Here is a 16,372-nt window from a genome sequence, read left to right as displayed (position 1 = left end):
TAGAAATTAGGCCTGAAAGGTACAACAAGCCCACATATTAAATTATACAAATTGTGATCTCAGGCCTCAAGAAGCAGATAAGTGCTTGCTATTTATCCCAAATGTGATGGCTTTGAACTAGTGAAAAAGGGCTTAGTTTTCTCACTAGTGGGCCACATGACCACAGACTTCTGGGCGTGGGCCACATGAATCTTTTATTCATAGTTCTGGGAATTCAAAGAGTCCAAGTTTGACCTACAAGTTCTGCAGGGACCAAGTGCGTTTGCATATAGATACTTCATTGATACCTGTTATTCTATTTGTCAAGATCCTCTACAATGTCCAGTTTCAAGATGAAACTTGAGCAAAGTGAGACTGTACAGAATTGCATTCAGACTCAAATATCCTCATTAATGGATAAAAGCCGCCGATGTGAGACCAGGCAGAAGCAGTTACACAGCTGTTGTGCTTGCGTCGTGGAGTTTGGTACACTAGTGGCTTACTACATGTTAGATAATGAGTAAGAATGATTTTGCTTTCCTAAAAACCTTAGACCAGCCACTCCTATGGGACATACTTTGGAGGCTAGAGTTCAACATGTCTCCTGTTAGTCTCTCAAGTTTTCATCTTCCGTATCACTCACTTCCATTATGTCTGAATTTTGTCCAGTTGTCTTGTTCAGAGACGGATTGACTAGGCCGGTAACTCAACCCTTTCTCATGTGCCTGTTCCTATCATTTTCCACATGACTGTAAACCTGCTCAATGTAATCATGCCTTGATATTCAGATTCAACCAAGATGTGTCCTGGTGGTGGTGCTGGCGCTGGTGGGTGTGTTCGTGTGTGACATAGATCATCGTATTTCATTCTCTGTCTCCCCCGCCTCCTTCCTTTTTCCCTGTCTTCTTTCCTTCTTGTTTCTCTCCCATTTTACAGATGAGGAAACGGGAGGACGCAGTGAATGACGTGGTGGGCAGGGACCAGAAGAAGGCAGACCTCATAGGCCAGAAGAGTCCAGCTACCGTAGGAACTGTTGGAAGACTGTTAGCAGGGACATGATGTGATCTGTTTTAGGCTCTCCATCACTGGGACTGCTGCCATGTGAACAACAGACTCAGGCACGAGAGTGCCATCAGGAAGCCCGAGACGCTCTGGAGAGAGCTCATAGCTCATAGCTTGCTGCTACCCAGTGCTAACTCCTGATCCTCACCCCTCCTGCAGCCCGAGAGCATATGTAGGAAGCTGTGGTGCTACCTGGGTTGACCAGATGCCCGTTCTTCTCCCACATCCCTGCCTCGCCCTCTGCTCCAGCACCCCCTGGGTGTGATGGTTAGAAGAAGACTCAACGGGACCAGCTACTCAACGGGACCAACTGCCGCCAACCTCTCTTCCCTTCCAGACCCTGATGATGTTGATGGGTCCTCCTCAGGAAGCCCCCGAGCCTAGAATATTCCATGAGGCTGAGAAGTTAAATAGTCTGCTTTTGTTTGGGTTTTGGTTTTGGTGAGAGGGGGAGTTATGGGTGTTGGGTGTATGGGGAAAAGGCAGGATGGAAGACAAATGGAAGTAAAAGTTAGTCATAAGGACCAGGGTAAGAGAGAAAATAATCAAAAAAGGAAGTCACAGCCGGGCTCGGTGGCTCAGCCTGTAATCCCACGCCTTGGGAGGCTGACGTGAGTGGATTGCCTGAGCCCACGATTTGAGACCCGCCCAGGCAACTTGGCGAGACCTCATCTCTACAATAAATCAAAAGTTAGCCAGGCGTGGTAGCGCCCGCCTGTAGTTCCAGCTCCTTGGAAGGTTGAGGCGGAAGGATGGCCGGAGCCCAGCGGGTCGAGGCTGCGGTGGCCGGGAGTGGCCACTGCACTCCAGTCTGGGCGACAGAGTGAGACTCCAACTCAAAAAAAAAAAAAAGGAAGTCACAGAAAGTGCCCAAGTTTACCTGGATGCCACCCATTCGGGACCTGTGGGGATAATAAAAAGAGGGTTTGGGGCTTCATCCAGCCATTGTGATCCTTCTTAACTGCTTGCAGGGAAAATTCTGCCTCATTAAAGAAATCTGTCTTCTTTAGTTAAGAAAAAAGATAATAAATAAAATCAAAAGGAAGCCTGTCATGCTACCATGCCAACACCTCTCTTCTCTATTGTTTCTGATTTTAGCAGAGTTATTTTCTTTCTAAGTGTGTAAGTCACTTTCCTACTAAACTGAAATTTCCTAAGAACAGCAAGGGGACCTTATAGTTGTACCCTCTGAAATGCTTGGTACAGGGCACACAGATGATTGATTGATCACTGTGCAATTGATGCCAAAGTCTCTCATCTACGAGAAGGGGGTGGTTATTCTGGCCTTTAGTCTCGTTGGGAAGATTAAATTAGATGGCATGTGTAAGCATCTCTGATATGCAGTCATTCTCCTTCAATAAGTCTATGGCTCTGAATTCATGGGAGTCTTTCCACAGTCATTAGGCCATACCTGCCATCAGTTACTTGGGTTGAGTAGATATGGCCTCAGTCATCTGTGTCCTGGACTGCCCACTGGGCATTAGGTACATTGCTTGTGTGGGAGGCCACAGCAGAGCAAGGCAACCTGATTTTCCAGTAGGACCACGCTCTCTGGAATTGACCACCTGGTGCCAGCGCTTCTGAATCTGTCTGATGAGCAGTCTAGTTAGCCTGGATGCTTGCCTCCCCACAGGAAGTCTCCTGTGTTGTGTGTCCCATGGTCCCTCGGGGCAGCTGTGCTTTCAATCAGCAGTCATTTGTAGAGAAGGTATCGGGCAGGAGGCATTGGGTGAGGGCCTGAGAGGGAGACCCAGAGGGCCTGAGAGGGAGACCCAGAGAATGACCATTTGTTGAGTGTTTTCTATGTACTAAGCTCTGAGCTAGACCTTTTACATATCTTATCTCATTTGCAAGATGAATAATGCAGTTTCTGACTATAAGGAACTAAATATCATTTAAGGAAATAAGGCATCTAGACACAAAGGGATAACAAATTACTTCAAATGTATAGTAACTAAAAATCAGAAAGAAGAGGTCACTGCTAAAGGCGTGGTCACGAAAGCCTGCAGTGGAAGGTTGGGTTTGATATAGGCCTGGAAGGTTGGGCAACATGTGGTCAGGGACAGAGGGGAAAAAAAAAGCCACTACCAGGAGCACCACATAAGCAAATCTACAAATGGGAATGAATTACAGCTGTGCCCATCAGGCATTGAGGCACCCACTCCTGAGGACTGGGCAGGATGATCCCCCCAACAACTGAAAGGCAGCCACGTCTGTGTCAAACGAACTTGAACTCAAACCCCACTGGTGCCACAAACAGCTAAATTACTAAATGTCTCAGCATCTCAGTTTTCTCATCTGTAAAATGAGAACCAGCCCGGCGTGGTGGCCCACGCCTATAATCCCAGCACTTTGGGAGGTGGTGGCAAGATGATTGACTGAGCCCAGGGATTCCAGATCAGCCTGGGCAAGGTGGCGAGACCTCGTCCCTACAATAAATCAAAAAACTAGCCAGGCGTGGTGCCTGTCGTTCCAGCTACTTGGAGGGCTGAAGCGGAAGGATCGCCGGAGCCCAGCGGGTTGAGGTTGTGGTAGCCATGATCATGTGACTACACTCCAGCCTGGGTAACAGAGTGAGGCTCTGACTCAAAGACAAATACATAAACAAACAAATAAATAAAACATGAGAATAAAATAGTTCGTTTCCAGAGTTGACAAGAGGATCTGATCAATTTATGATACATGTAAAATACCTAGCCTTTGATGCTGGCGACAGTGAGACCAGAAAAAAATAGTTGCACGTTGTTTTAGTATGTGGACGTTGATTGGCCTTCTGTGGGTAGAGCCCTGCATGGTTTGCCAAGCAGTCTCGCAAACACCGCCTCGTCAGAGAGGACCTCCCAACAATCCTGTGACAGGCAGGGGTGGTGTGACTAGGCCTCCCATTTTACAGATGGAAAAGCTAACGTTTAGTTCCTGGCTTTAGGGTCAGACACGCTTGAGTTCAGAAGGTGACTCTGCCACCCACTAGTAGGGACACTTTTGCACACTTAGCCTCTCACAGTCTCAGCTTCTCTGTGGTCTGTGGTCAACTTTTTACATCACACCTCCATTCTTTCCTGAATATGTGATTTCATTATTCATGCTTCTGAAAAGACAATGAAAGTCTCAAAAATTTAAAAATACAAAAGCTATATGATGAAAAGTCTCTCTCTCACCCCTCTGCAGGAGGCACTCTGCTCCACCACACCCAGTAAGTAACCTGTGAATTTGATACTGCTCTTCGTATATACACACTTTTTGTATATACATCCTTCTCTAAGTCTGTATGCATATAATGTGAACATACGTGCTTCTGTAACTTGCTTCATTTTGTAATAACACATCTTGGATATTTTCATATCAGTACATACCAACTTTCTTATTCTTTTTCACAGTTGCATAGTATTCCATTATATGAATGTACCATCATTCATTCAACTAGTCTTCCATTGATGACCATTTAGGTGATTGCAAGCCTTTTGCTATTAGAAACAATATTGCAGTGAATAACCTTGTGCATACGTCATTTTGTGCATGAGTATCTTTGTAGAATAAATTCCTAGAAGTGCAGTTGCTGGTGAAACATTGTGTGCATTTGTAACTTTTGTTGCTGTTGCAAATTGCCCTTGATCTGGTTTAACGCCTACATGCAATGTATGAGGGTGCCTGTTTCTTCAAATCTTTGCCAGTTCTGCACATTGTCAAACCCTTGTATTTTTGCCAATCTCTTAGGTGAAAAAATTATCTCAATGTAATTTGAATTTGAATTTATCTTATTATGAATGAAATTGAGCATGTGTTCATTCATTTATTTATCTGTTTATTTTTGAGTCGAGGGTCTCACTGTGTTGCCCAGGCTGGAGAGCAGTGGCATGATAATGACAATCACGGCTCACAGCAACCTCAACCTCCTGAGCTCAGGTGACCCTTCCCCCTCAACATTCCGAGTAGCTGGGACCATAGGCATGCACCATCACACCCAGCTAACTTTTTGATTTTTTTAATAGAGACGAGATTTTGCTATGCTGCCCAGGTTGGTCTTGAACTCCTTGGCTCAAGCAATTTTCCCATCTCCACTTCCCAAAGTGCTGAGATTACAAGCTTGAGGCACTGTGCCCAGTCATATGTTCATATATTTAAAAAACTATGTGTATTTTGTTCACTGTGAACTGTATGTTTATAATCTTTGCTCATTTTGGGGGGAGGTACTTGGACTTTTATATTTCATAAGAAGGAAATTTATATAAGAAATATTTTATTTTATTTTATTTTACTTTACTTTGTGAGTAGGAGTCACAAAGACTGGAGTGCAGTGGCACGCTCATGGCCACCGCAACCTTGACCTGCTGGGCCCAAGTGATCCTTCTGTCTCAGCCTTCCAAGTAGCTGGAATCACAGGTGAGCACCACCATGCCTGGCCAATTTATTGATTTATCATAGAAACGAGGTCTCACCAAATTGCCCAGGCTAGTCTCGAACTGCTGGACTCAGGCAATCCTCGCGCCTCAGCCTCCCAAAGTGCTGGGATTACAGGCATGAGCCACCGGCAAGAAAAATTTTATATTAGAAACATAAGCCCTTTGTGGTATGAGTTGTAAATAACTTTCTCGTTTTGATTTTGCTTCTTACATCAGTTATTTTTTTTCTGTGTACAAACAGCCCTAAGATTGTTTGACTTGAAACAACAACCATTTATTAGCCCATGAATCTATGGTTTGAGATACCTCATCTCTAGTCTCCTGGTAGTCACAGGTTCCAAAAAAACAGAAAGAAAGTAAGCACCAAAGCCCAAGTGCTTTAAGCGTCTACTCGAGTCACATTTGTTATTATCCCAATGACTAAAGCAAGTGTCTTGGCTAAGTCTAGAGTTAGGGTGGAAGGAGAATACCTGAAATGGTGAATCGAAGGAAGAAAATGTGTGACCATTTTTGCAAACAAGCTCTCTAACTTACAAGATTTGTGTGCTTGTGTTTTTAGTCCTTCTTCTTGGTGATGGTGGCGTTCGTTTATTTTTCTGTGCAGAAAATTTCCTTTTAAATTTTTTATGTAATACAATTTGTTAATCTTTTTCTTCATGGGTTCTGAATTTTGAGTCAAGGTTAAAAAGCTCTTCCCCACTCTCAGGCTATAAAAGTAATTCTAATTTTCTTGTAGTGCTTTTATGGCTTCATTTACAGATAAAGTTTGATTGATTGATTTTTTTGAGTTGGGGTCTCACTCTGTTACCCAAGCTGGAGTGCAGGGTCACGATCCCAGCTCATGCAAGCCTCAACCTCCTAGGCTCGGGAGATCCGTCTGCCTCAGCCTCCTGAGTAGCTGGGACTACAGGCACGTGCCACCACACCTGGCTAATTTTTTGATTTTTTGTAGAGACGGGGTCTTGTTGTGCTGCCTAGGCTGGTCTCAAACTTCTGGGTTCAAGCAGTCCTCCTGCCTCAGCTTCCCACAAGTGCTGGGACTGTACGCATGAGCCACCGGGCCCAGCCTCCCGTATGCATTCTTCGCTAAAGCATAGTTCTCCTCCATTTGGGAAGGTTGAGGCTGTGCTCCATGACAACGTCTAAGTCTCGGTGGCTTTTAGCAGTGTGGTTTTGCTCAGGGTCCATGCCCAGCATTGCCTGGCATGAGCTCCTTTCCACATCCGCTTTCCTCCAGGACCCAGACTGATGGGCCACCTCCGTCTAGAACATTCCTCGTCTATGCCCAAGCACACGCTGCCTCTTACAGCCTCCTCTCAGGAGTAACCCCTGTCTTTCCCACACACGTCTCACTGGCTTGAGGAAGCCACATGCCCTAGTCTGCAAGTCATCAACTGGGCAGGGAAGTGCATTCTCCTCTGAGGAGGACAGCAAATTCGTGGGTGCACCATTTCAGCCCTCCGTCATTGTCCTCTCTGCTGATATGCAGCTCTGGGAAAGACACACCAGGAGCCCAAAGCAGGATGGAGAGCCCATCTCACCTGCGATGCTAGCACATCATCCCTAGGCTGTGGTGATGCATGTCAGAGCCAAATGAACCCCATGCCCAATTTTTCTCCCCATATCTTGCCTCCTGCCCAGAGCAGAGGGCACGTGTGTGGTCAGGAGCAGCAGAGCGTAGACAGGGAGGAAAGATAAGCACCATCCAGGGAGCTGCTGGGGTTGAGCTGAATCCCACAGTCTTAGTTTGGGCTGCTCTAACAAAATATCAGAGGCTGGGTGACTTAAACAACGTTTGTTTCTCACAGTTATGAGGCTGGAAGTCCAGGATCGGGGTGCCAGTACGGTGAGGAATCTCTGCCTGAGGGCTTTTGGCTAAAGGATGAGGCTGGGGAACGGAGAGGAGGCATGACATCTGTCTCTGATACGGGTCCCCAGCCCGGCCGGTGGGGAAGCAATCAGCCCTTCCCTGATCAGCACTAGCAGCCAGCCGAAGAAAGTCAAGATCTCAGAAGAAATGATAGCTACTGAATATTTTACCAGATGTCAGCATCCCTTCCAATTAGCCCTTTTGAAGTTTACTATATTAAGACTACAAGGTCTGCTCTTCCCAGCTTTGTAGAAGATTGTAAGCTCTCTTTCCTTCCAGCAGGATTCCAAATCCCTGCTGACAATGAAGTGTTTCTCAGAGAGAGTGTTAGATTGTACGCATGCATAGACAAAAGCCTGAAATATTGATGAAATGGCAAAAGAGGTAGGGGTGGTATTTGCTTTTGGCAGTTGAGGGGTCCTCTTTATTTCTTTCCTGAAGGCAGTTTCAACCACAGAGACTTGTCTTGTTTTGTTCTTTAATTTTTTTTTTATTTTAAAGACGTGGGGTACAATTCAGGGTTAGGTATACAAATGGTTGTTGTGTAGGTAAAGTTTGGGCCTCACTTTGGTCCCCACTACACCTGGTTTGAGATCAGTATTGATGAAGTGTGTCTTCCCTCCCTCCCCTGGCAGTTGTCCATTACTGCCAATCCCTTTCTTATAGTATTATGATAATTGTTCAGGGTCCACTTATACGTGAGAATATGTGGCATTCAGTTATTTGTTCTGTAATAGAACACTCAGTGTTCTCATAGACACTAAGTCCATTCAAGTTGCTGCAAAGTTCATAATTTTGTGTTTTGTTTTTAACACTGAGGCATTAGTCCGTGTGCGTGTGTGCATGTATGTGTAACATGTCTCAGCATATTGGGTTTTCCATGGAACACCATTCCAATTTAGAAGCAAGAGAGCATTTTTGCTATAGATACTAAGGTTGACTTAGCAGGCCCTAGCAGTACAGTTGTCATCTGAAGTGACTTCAGAGATAAATAAAGTTAAAGGAGGCAGAGCACAGTGGTTCATGCTTGTAATCCCAGCACTTTGGGAGGTCAAGGTTAAAAGGATCGCTTGAGCCCAGGAGTTCGAGACCAGCCTAGGCAAACATAGCGAGACCTTGTCTCTACAAAAAATGAAAAAATTAGCTGGGTATGGTGTCACATGCCTGTAGACCCAGCTACATGGGAGGCTGAATTGAAAGGATCACCTGAGCCCAGGAGGTTGAAGCTCCACATGCCACAGCACTCCAGCCTGGGCAACAGAATGAAACCCCAACCAAAAAGAAAAAAAAAAAATCAGTCATCTATTGCTTATGCAACAAACCACCCCAAAACAAGTGACTTAAAACATTTTTACTTGTTCATGATGCTGTAGGTCACTGATTTGGGCTGGGCTCAGCTGGGTGATTCTTCTCTTCACCTGAGTGCATTCATGTGCTGCAGACAGCTGGCAGATTGGCCAAGGGCTGGCAGATTTAGGAATCTCAGCTGGAATGGCTCATCTCTGTTCTACAGGCATTTTCACATGGTGGCAACAGAGTCCTCAGCAGCCAGTGAGGGCATGACCAAATGTATAAGCAATTTTTGAGCCTCTGCTTACTTCACACTTGCTAATGTCCCATGGCCAAGCCCAGAGTCAATGTGGGCGAGGATTGCACGAAGGCATAGATGCACAAAGGCATGATTCCATGGGGACTCTCAGTGGGAGACTCTTCCACAGTCTGCTTTTCTGAGAGCTTTTGTGTCATGCTTTGAGACTCTCAAAGCTAAAACTTGAAGATGGGCTTGGAGTTCCGCCTTAGAAGGTCCGTTCAAAAGTCAGTGACTTTTTTTTTTTTGAGTAGGAGTCTTGCTCAGGCTGAATTGCATGCTCACGGCCACCACAGCTGCAATCTGCTGGGCTCAGGTGATCCTTCTACCTCAGCCTTCCAAGTAGCTGGAACCACAGGCGTGTGCCACCATGCCCAGCTAAGTTTTTGATTTATCATAGAAACAAGGTCTCACCAAGGTGCCCAAGTCTGAACCCCTGGACTCAAGCAATCCTCTTACCTCCACCTCCCATAGGGCTGAGATGACAGGCGTGAGCCCCCACTTCCAGACTGAAATCTTTTTAATGCGACACACAAGTCCTAGGCAAACTCAAATTAGTTGACTTTGAACAAATCCCTTAATCTCAGAGACTCAGTTTCTCATGTGTAAAGCTTCACAGGGTTCTGGTTAGCATCTCACACGCTCAGGGCCCTTTGTGAAAAGTGTAAAACCCCACACATAAGTGGGGCTCTTCCTATCACAGCCAGAAAATGCCACAACTCCCAGGAACTTTAAGCCCAATACCCAGGAAAATATGCAGATAGACAGTGAGAAAATAAAGCCTCAGGTGACTGAGCTGGTTAAAGACTTTTTAAAAAAATTCATAGGGAGACATTGTGGATCCAGATACATTAGTCTCTATCTCTGTCTCTCTTTCCCCAAGATCAGTGAGGAGAAAATAGATTTTGTGTTTGTCTCTCACATCTGCTTTTCCTTTGCCCTAACCCTAAATTGTTCCTTTAACTCAAACGTAGCTTGTTCTCCCCTGACTCTAACAATGTCAATGCCGCTCACAAGACATCTCCTCGGGAAGTGTTTGATTGATCGCACCCCGGGTTGATCCCTGCTCACCCATCAGCCAAATGCTACTGCGTGCTTTCTATGCGTCTGGCACGGAACTAGGACCTGGTGACAAAAGAGATGAACAAGGCGCAGTCTTCGCCCTCCAGCAGCTCGCAGACTAGCAATGAGACAGATGCATAAACAAAAAATAGCGCCGTGGCTGTGTGCCGGGAAAGAAAAACGGGCATTTATTCAGCTTTTAGTGATCACTAACTCCATGCACGCCCGATGCTGGTGCGAAATACAAATGAATAAGACATTTCCCCTACTTTTAAGGCAAATCCAGTGAAGGAGACAGACAAGTCAACAGTTCCAATTTGGAACAGAGGAGTCGGCACCACGTTCGTGGGGGAACCTGGAGCACGGCACCTGCCAGATGGAAGTTGTTGGAGAAATTTTCTATAGATTTCGCATAAAACAAGAACAAAGCAGAGATAGATTCCAGGCAGAGAGGGCAACATGGAAAAAAGCAGAGTGGCTTGGGAGAGCACCCTGGCATCTTGGAGAAACCCAAAGCGGCTCAGCATGGTCGCCTGCAGGGAAGTGAGAAGGGAGGACGTGAGAGAAAATTCTGGAGAGACGGACAGAGGCCAGACCACAGACCCGGGAGAACCACTGGTCATTTCAAGCAGGCGAGTGGCCTCATTATATTTTCATTTTAGAAAGATCACTCTTGCAGAAGCAGGTGGATCAGACAGACAGAGGCAGACTGGGAGCAGGATAGTGAGGGAGGAGACTACTTAATAACTTAATTCAAATGGGAGATGGTGAGGGAGTGAATTTGGGCAATAGCATTGGGAAGAGAGAGAAGGGACAGATTCGAGAGGCACGAAGAAGGGTTAGGGCCTGAATTATGTCTCTTCACATATTGACGTCCTAACCCCTAATATCCCAGCATGAGACTGCATTTGGCAGTAAGGCCTCTTAAAAAGTTATGAAAGGCCAGGCATGGTGGCTCATGCCTGTAATCGCAGCACTTTTGGGAAGCCAAGGTGAGAGAATCGCTTGAGTCCAGGAGCTTGAGACCGGCAGGGGCAACATAGCAAAACCTCATCTCTACGAAGAATTTTTAAAAACTAGCCGAGCATGATAGCACAGGCCTGTAGTCCCAGCCACTCAGGAGGCTTAGGAGGAAGGATCACCTGAATCCAGAAGGTAGAGGCCGTGGTAGCCGTGATTGTGCCACTGCACTCCAGCATGGGAGACGGAGGGAGACCCTGACTCAAAAAAAAAAGTTATTAAGTTTAAATGAGGTCTTGCCGGGCTCGGTGGCTCAGCCTGTAATCCCGCGCCTTTGGGAGGCTGAGGTGAGTGGATTGCCTGAGCCCGCGGGTTCGAGACCCGCCTGGGCAACAAGACCTCATCTCTACAATAAATCAAAAAATCAGCTGGGCGTGGTAGCGCATGCCTGTAATTCCGGCTACTCGGAAGGCTGAGGCGGAAGGATCGCCGGAGCCCAGCAGGCGAGGCTGCGGTGGCCGGGAGCGGCCACTGCACTCCAGTCTGGGCGACAGAGTGAGACTCCAACTCAAAAAAAAATAAAAATAAAAAAAATAAAAAAATAAATGAGGTCTTCAGGATGGGCCCTGATCCAACATCACGAGTGTTCTCAAAAGAAGAGGAGATTAGGGTAGACACACAAAGGGAAACCGTGTGAAGACGCAGGGAGAAGACCGTCTACGAGCCAAGGAGAGAGAAACCAACCCTGCCAATACCTTGGTCTCCCACTTGTGGCTTCCAGAATTGTGGGAAAATACACTTCTGTTGTTGAAGCCGCCGCATCTGTGGCACTTTGTTATGGCTGCCCTGGTACACCAACATGAGGAGGAAGGACCAGGAGGTTTGTGGGGTACAGGAGTGTAGGGAGCGGGGCAGGGAGGCGTAAGGGGTGAAGGCGGTTTCTGACTGTGCGGTCTGGTATGTGACACTGCTGTGTCCCAAGAGGAGTGGCCCAGGGGCAGCCACGGGGTCGGATAAGGGAGATGACTCGGGACAGTCGAGTGGAGATGTCCCCTGAGCAGCTGCCTGTGCCAGGCTGGGGTTCTGTCAAGGGTCATGAGCTGGGGTGCAGGTCTCGGGATCTCCAGAGAAAAGGGCAGTTGAAGCAGAGTCGTAGGTGTGGTTGCCCAGGGCACACGTGTACGGTGAGAACAGAGGGCGGAGGACAGAACCGCAGCAGTGGGGGTCCAACACTTGGGGGAGAGAAAAGGAAGAGGGCCTGGGTACAAGACAGAGCGGGAGGCATTGGTGGGAGCGTCTCAGAGAAGCATAGGTCAGGAAAGTCAGGAGAGGCTCTCAAATGCTGGAAAGCTCAGTGTTTCCAACACTGCTTTTACACACACGCACACGCACATGCACACGCACACACATGGTCTGCTGCTTTGTAGCGATTCTCTCTATTATTATTATTATTAATTATCATCATCATTATTTTTTGAGCTGGGGTCTAAGGCTATTGCCCAGGCTGGAGTGGAGTGGCACGATCACAGTTCACTGCAACCGAGACCTCCTGGGCTCAGGTGATCCTTCCTCTTCAGCCTCCTGAGTAGCTGGGACTACAGGCACACACCATCACACTCGGCTAACTTTTTTTTTTTTTTTTGTAGAGACGAGGTTTTGCCATGTTGCCTCAACCTCCTGGGCTCAAGTAGTCCTCACCCTGGCCTCCCAAAGTGCTGGGATTACAGGTGTGAGCCGCCAGCCCGGCCTCTCATTCTTTTATGTGTGTTTTTCTTTGGGTTTCAGAGTCAGAACTAGAGTCCTGTCTGTTTGCATTTCCAGAGGCGACAGAATGCCTTTAGCGCTACCTCCCTGCGGCACCATGACTGCCTTCACGGCCGGTGGCCCCCTTCAGCCATCTTCCCGACAGGAGCTGCCAGCTGGTGTCTCTCTCTCTCTCTCTCTCTCTCTCTCTCTTTCTCTCTCCCCCTCCCTCTCTCTCTCTCTCTCATGGGCTGTCTTGGTTTTTCCTCCAGGCCTTCCTTAGACCCTCCCTTCATGATGATGCCTGGCTAGGAGAGAGAAACCCCAGGGCTCTGGTTCAGGTGTTTGAGGTGAGACTGCTCTTTTTAAGGCTCATTGTGGGGTTGGGCAGAATCCATGTGCCTTTAGCCAGAACGGTGGAAACCACTGCTTCCACTGCCCACTGCTTCCACTGCCCACAGCTTCCCCAGACCTGGGAAGAGCCACTTGGCCCAGAAGCGTCATAGGTTCCAGAGCATCACCCTTTACTTACTCTGGGAGGGAGGACACTTAGACTCCCTCTCTATTCCTCACTCCAACCCAGGAGGTGATGCCTCAGAGAAGGTGAGGCGGTTTTCCCAAGGCCTCATGATGAATGAGACCCAGGATGTCTCCCAGAGATCTCTCCACGAGGAACCTACTCTCTCTCCTGCTGTCTTCTCACCCACCACTCTGCAAGTCCTTCCTTCTCCAGTTTGACTCCCTGGTTGCTCCAACTGCCCGTGTGCTGAACTCTAGAAAGAATCTGTGGAAGAACTGGACCACCTTCACTCCAAATACAGACCATCCGCGGTAGCCAGGAAGCCCGGGCAGCCAGTCATTGCTGCTGGCTCCCCATCCGAGGCACTCCTGGGGCATGGAGGAAGCCATGTGAAGACAGCAAGGTTTGCGCCTTAAGAAGCGTCCTGTTGAGCCGGCCATCTGAATGCTGGATGAAATGTCAGGGGTCATCGTTGCTAACCCACTCACCTTCAACAGCAATGACTTTTAGGCCATGCACATTCGGTGTCATTGGAACCGCAAAAGAAGGAGGAGGTGAGAAGGCCAGCCTTCTCTTCCTCCCACCGAAATGAAACAGGAAGAAGGGTGCCCACCTGGCTAGGCCTCTCAAGGAGAGCTCAGTCTTTTTCTTCCTTCCTGTCTCTCTTTCTCTTTCTTTTTTTTTTTCTTTTTGAGTGGGAGTCTCACTCTGTCGCCCAGACTGGAGTGCAGCGGCCGCTCCCAGCCTCCGCAGCCTCAACCTGCTGGGCTCTGGCCATCCTTCCGCCTCCGCCTTCCAAGTAGCCAGAATTACAGGCGCACACTACCACGCCCGGCTAATTTTATTTTATTGTAGAGATGAGGTCTCGCTGCCCAGGCGGGTCTCGAACCCGCGGGCTCAGGCCATCCACTCACCTCGGCCTCCCAAAGGCGCGGGATGACAGGCTGAGCCACCGAGCCCGGCTCTCTCTTTCTTTCTTTCGAGTTGGGGTATCACCCTGTTGCCCAGGCTGGAGTGCAGTGGCCCTACCGTGGCTACTGCAGTCCTCTGGCAATCCTCCTGCCTTAGCCACCAAGCAGCTGGGACCACAAGGTGCCCGCCCCCAGACCCGGCTACATTTTTTTTTTTTAGAAAGAGACAAAGTATTGCTATGTTGTCCAGGCTGGTCTCAAACTCCTGGGCTCAAGCAATCCTCTCACTTCCGCCAGGATTACAGGCGTGAACCACTGCGCCCGGCCTGGGAGCTCAGTCTTAAGTGACAAACTCTGCAGTCTTGTCACTTCAGCTCTTGGCCTTTCTGAGGTCCCCATCGTGAAGCTTCTCCCCAAGAGACCTCTTCCCCCAACCCAGACCCAGTGATGACCCAGACTCTGAGCATCAACTACCAGCAGGGAGAGGAACTCTCAGTCCCCAGCTCCCTGGCAAAGCCTGACACTTTGAGTGGTTCCAGTCCTCTCTCACTCCGAGATTAAATCTCCCTCCCTAGAACTCCCTTCCACAGTCAGGAGGGAAAGAAGTGCTGAATACAAGCCCCGAAGCGAGGGGTCTGGAAGCTTTTTCTCCTCACCCTCCCCCCCACGTTAAGGCTGGGAAAGGCAGCTCTGGGTCCCTGGGTTCACCTGCTCCCAGCCAGGCCCTGTGCCTGCAGGGGATTCTGTACAGCCATGCTGTTTCCTCATACCTGAGCTGTCCACCCTCCAAGTGCCACTCCCGGCCCCAGCGCACTATTTAAGGCCGGCACACCAGAGCTGACAGTGAGTCACAGCACCCAGGAGGGCCGCGGCCGCTCCGCTCTCCCAGCACCCAGCCACACCGTGAGAAGCAACCTTCCTCTCACCATGGCTTCCCTGGGGCAAGTCATCTTCTGGAGGTAGTGTTCTCTCCTCTCTCTCCTTACAGAGGGAGGGAACGGGCTGAGGTCTCTGGGCGTGCTGAGCGCTGCTGGGCTGTCTCACAAGACTCCCCCTCTAATTTGTCTGATTCGGGCTTGGGCCTGTGGGAGCCTGGCCCCATAAGAGCCTAACTGGACTGGACTTGACATCGTGTCCCAGCCACTCAGGGCACCTGCCCAGGGTGAGGGGGTTTGGGTGGGTGGCCTGCCGTGAAGGGCTGGCACCTGCTGGGGTAGCTTAGACTGAAGAGAGCGTGTGGCAGGCTAGGAGCTCCCCTGAGATGCCAATGCTGTGAGCACCATGGGGGCACCGAGGGTGGCATGGGCTGCTTGGTGGGATGGAAAGGAATCCGTGGCTGTGATGGAGATGCAGCCCTCAGGATTTTTTGCAGAGATGGGGTCTTGCTATGTTGCCCAAGCCTCCTGGCCTCCAGCGAGTCTCCTGCCTCGGCCTCCCAAAGTGTTGGAATAACAAGTGTGAGCCCACCACGCCCTGCCTGGGTGCTCAGTCCCAATTAAGTGACAAACTCAGCCATCTTGTCACTCCAGTTCAAGGCCTTTCTGAGGTCCCCCAGCATGAATCTCCTTCACAAGAAACACTCCCCCCAAGCCCCCAACTCCCAGTGATGACCCAGCCTCTGTCTGACCATCAGCTACACAGGAAGGCGAGCATGCTTTGAATCTTCTCTGCGGATGAGATTTCTCAGCACCCCTGAGCAATTCTCACCAACACCCCTCCCCACCTCTCAGCTCAAGGACGGGGTCCCTGGTTTTCCCGGGAGAGCCTTGGAGAGGAGACCTCTCCTGCTGCTTCTGCCTGACTCACCAGAGGTGAAGATAGAAAGAAGTTGCCTCCCCTACCTTTTGCCTCCCTGCCGAGCTCCATCCTAATGGTTCCTTTTTTCCTGAGTATCATTTGGCTTTCTGGAAGGGAAGAGACGGAACGTGAAGGGCTTTCTCGAAACGGTTGGCACGTCAGTGTCTGTGTTCGGGAAGACTGACACTTGTTGGCCCTTGAGGTTGTTTGAAGGACCAATCTTCCAATGTCTACGTATCTCTTCTCACGAAAGGCAGAAAGAAGGGCTTGAGAGAAGGAGGGAGGAAAGGAAGCCTCAGATGAACAGTGAAACGTTGGTGAAGGTCTGAGAGAACAGCGTTGCTTCCCAGAGCTAGCCTAGAAAATTATTTTCCTTGAGACAAAGCATCAGCTTCCTCACTCGTGTTCATCTGAAATCACGAGCCAGGCGGGGGTGGGGTGAGGGACACCATGAGGCCGGCGGGGGCTGCTTACAGCACA

At 48.9% G+C, this 16,372-nt stretch overlaps 1 long non-coding RNA gene across 1 annotated transcript in view; it reads right to left on the bottom strand.

Annotated features, from left to right (window-relative positions):
- LOC103258676 overlaps positions 1–16,172 on the bottom strand; it is a 28,118-nt gene extending 11,946 nt beyond the window's left edge. The window contains exon 1 of the long non-coding RNA XR_504197.1: positions 15,937–16,172. This is a non-coding gene — a long non-coding RNA (uncharacterized LOC103258676). The remainder of the gene's footprint in view (positions 1–15,936) is intronic.
- Positions 16,173–16,372: the final 200 nt, after the last annotated feature.

Source organism: Carlito syrichta, unplaced genomic scaffold, assembly GCF_000164805.1.
Source record: "Carlito syrichta isolate Samal-C Ts95f unplaced genomic scaffold, Tarsius_syrichta-2.0.1 Scaffold302326, whole genome shotgun sequence".
NCBI lineage: Eukaryota > Metazoa > Chordata > Mammalia > Primates > Tarsiidae > Carlito > Carlito syrichta.
The sequence above is the reverse complement of the archived record's forward strand: the minus strand, read 5'-3'. Positions and strand labels throughout refer to the sequence as shown.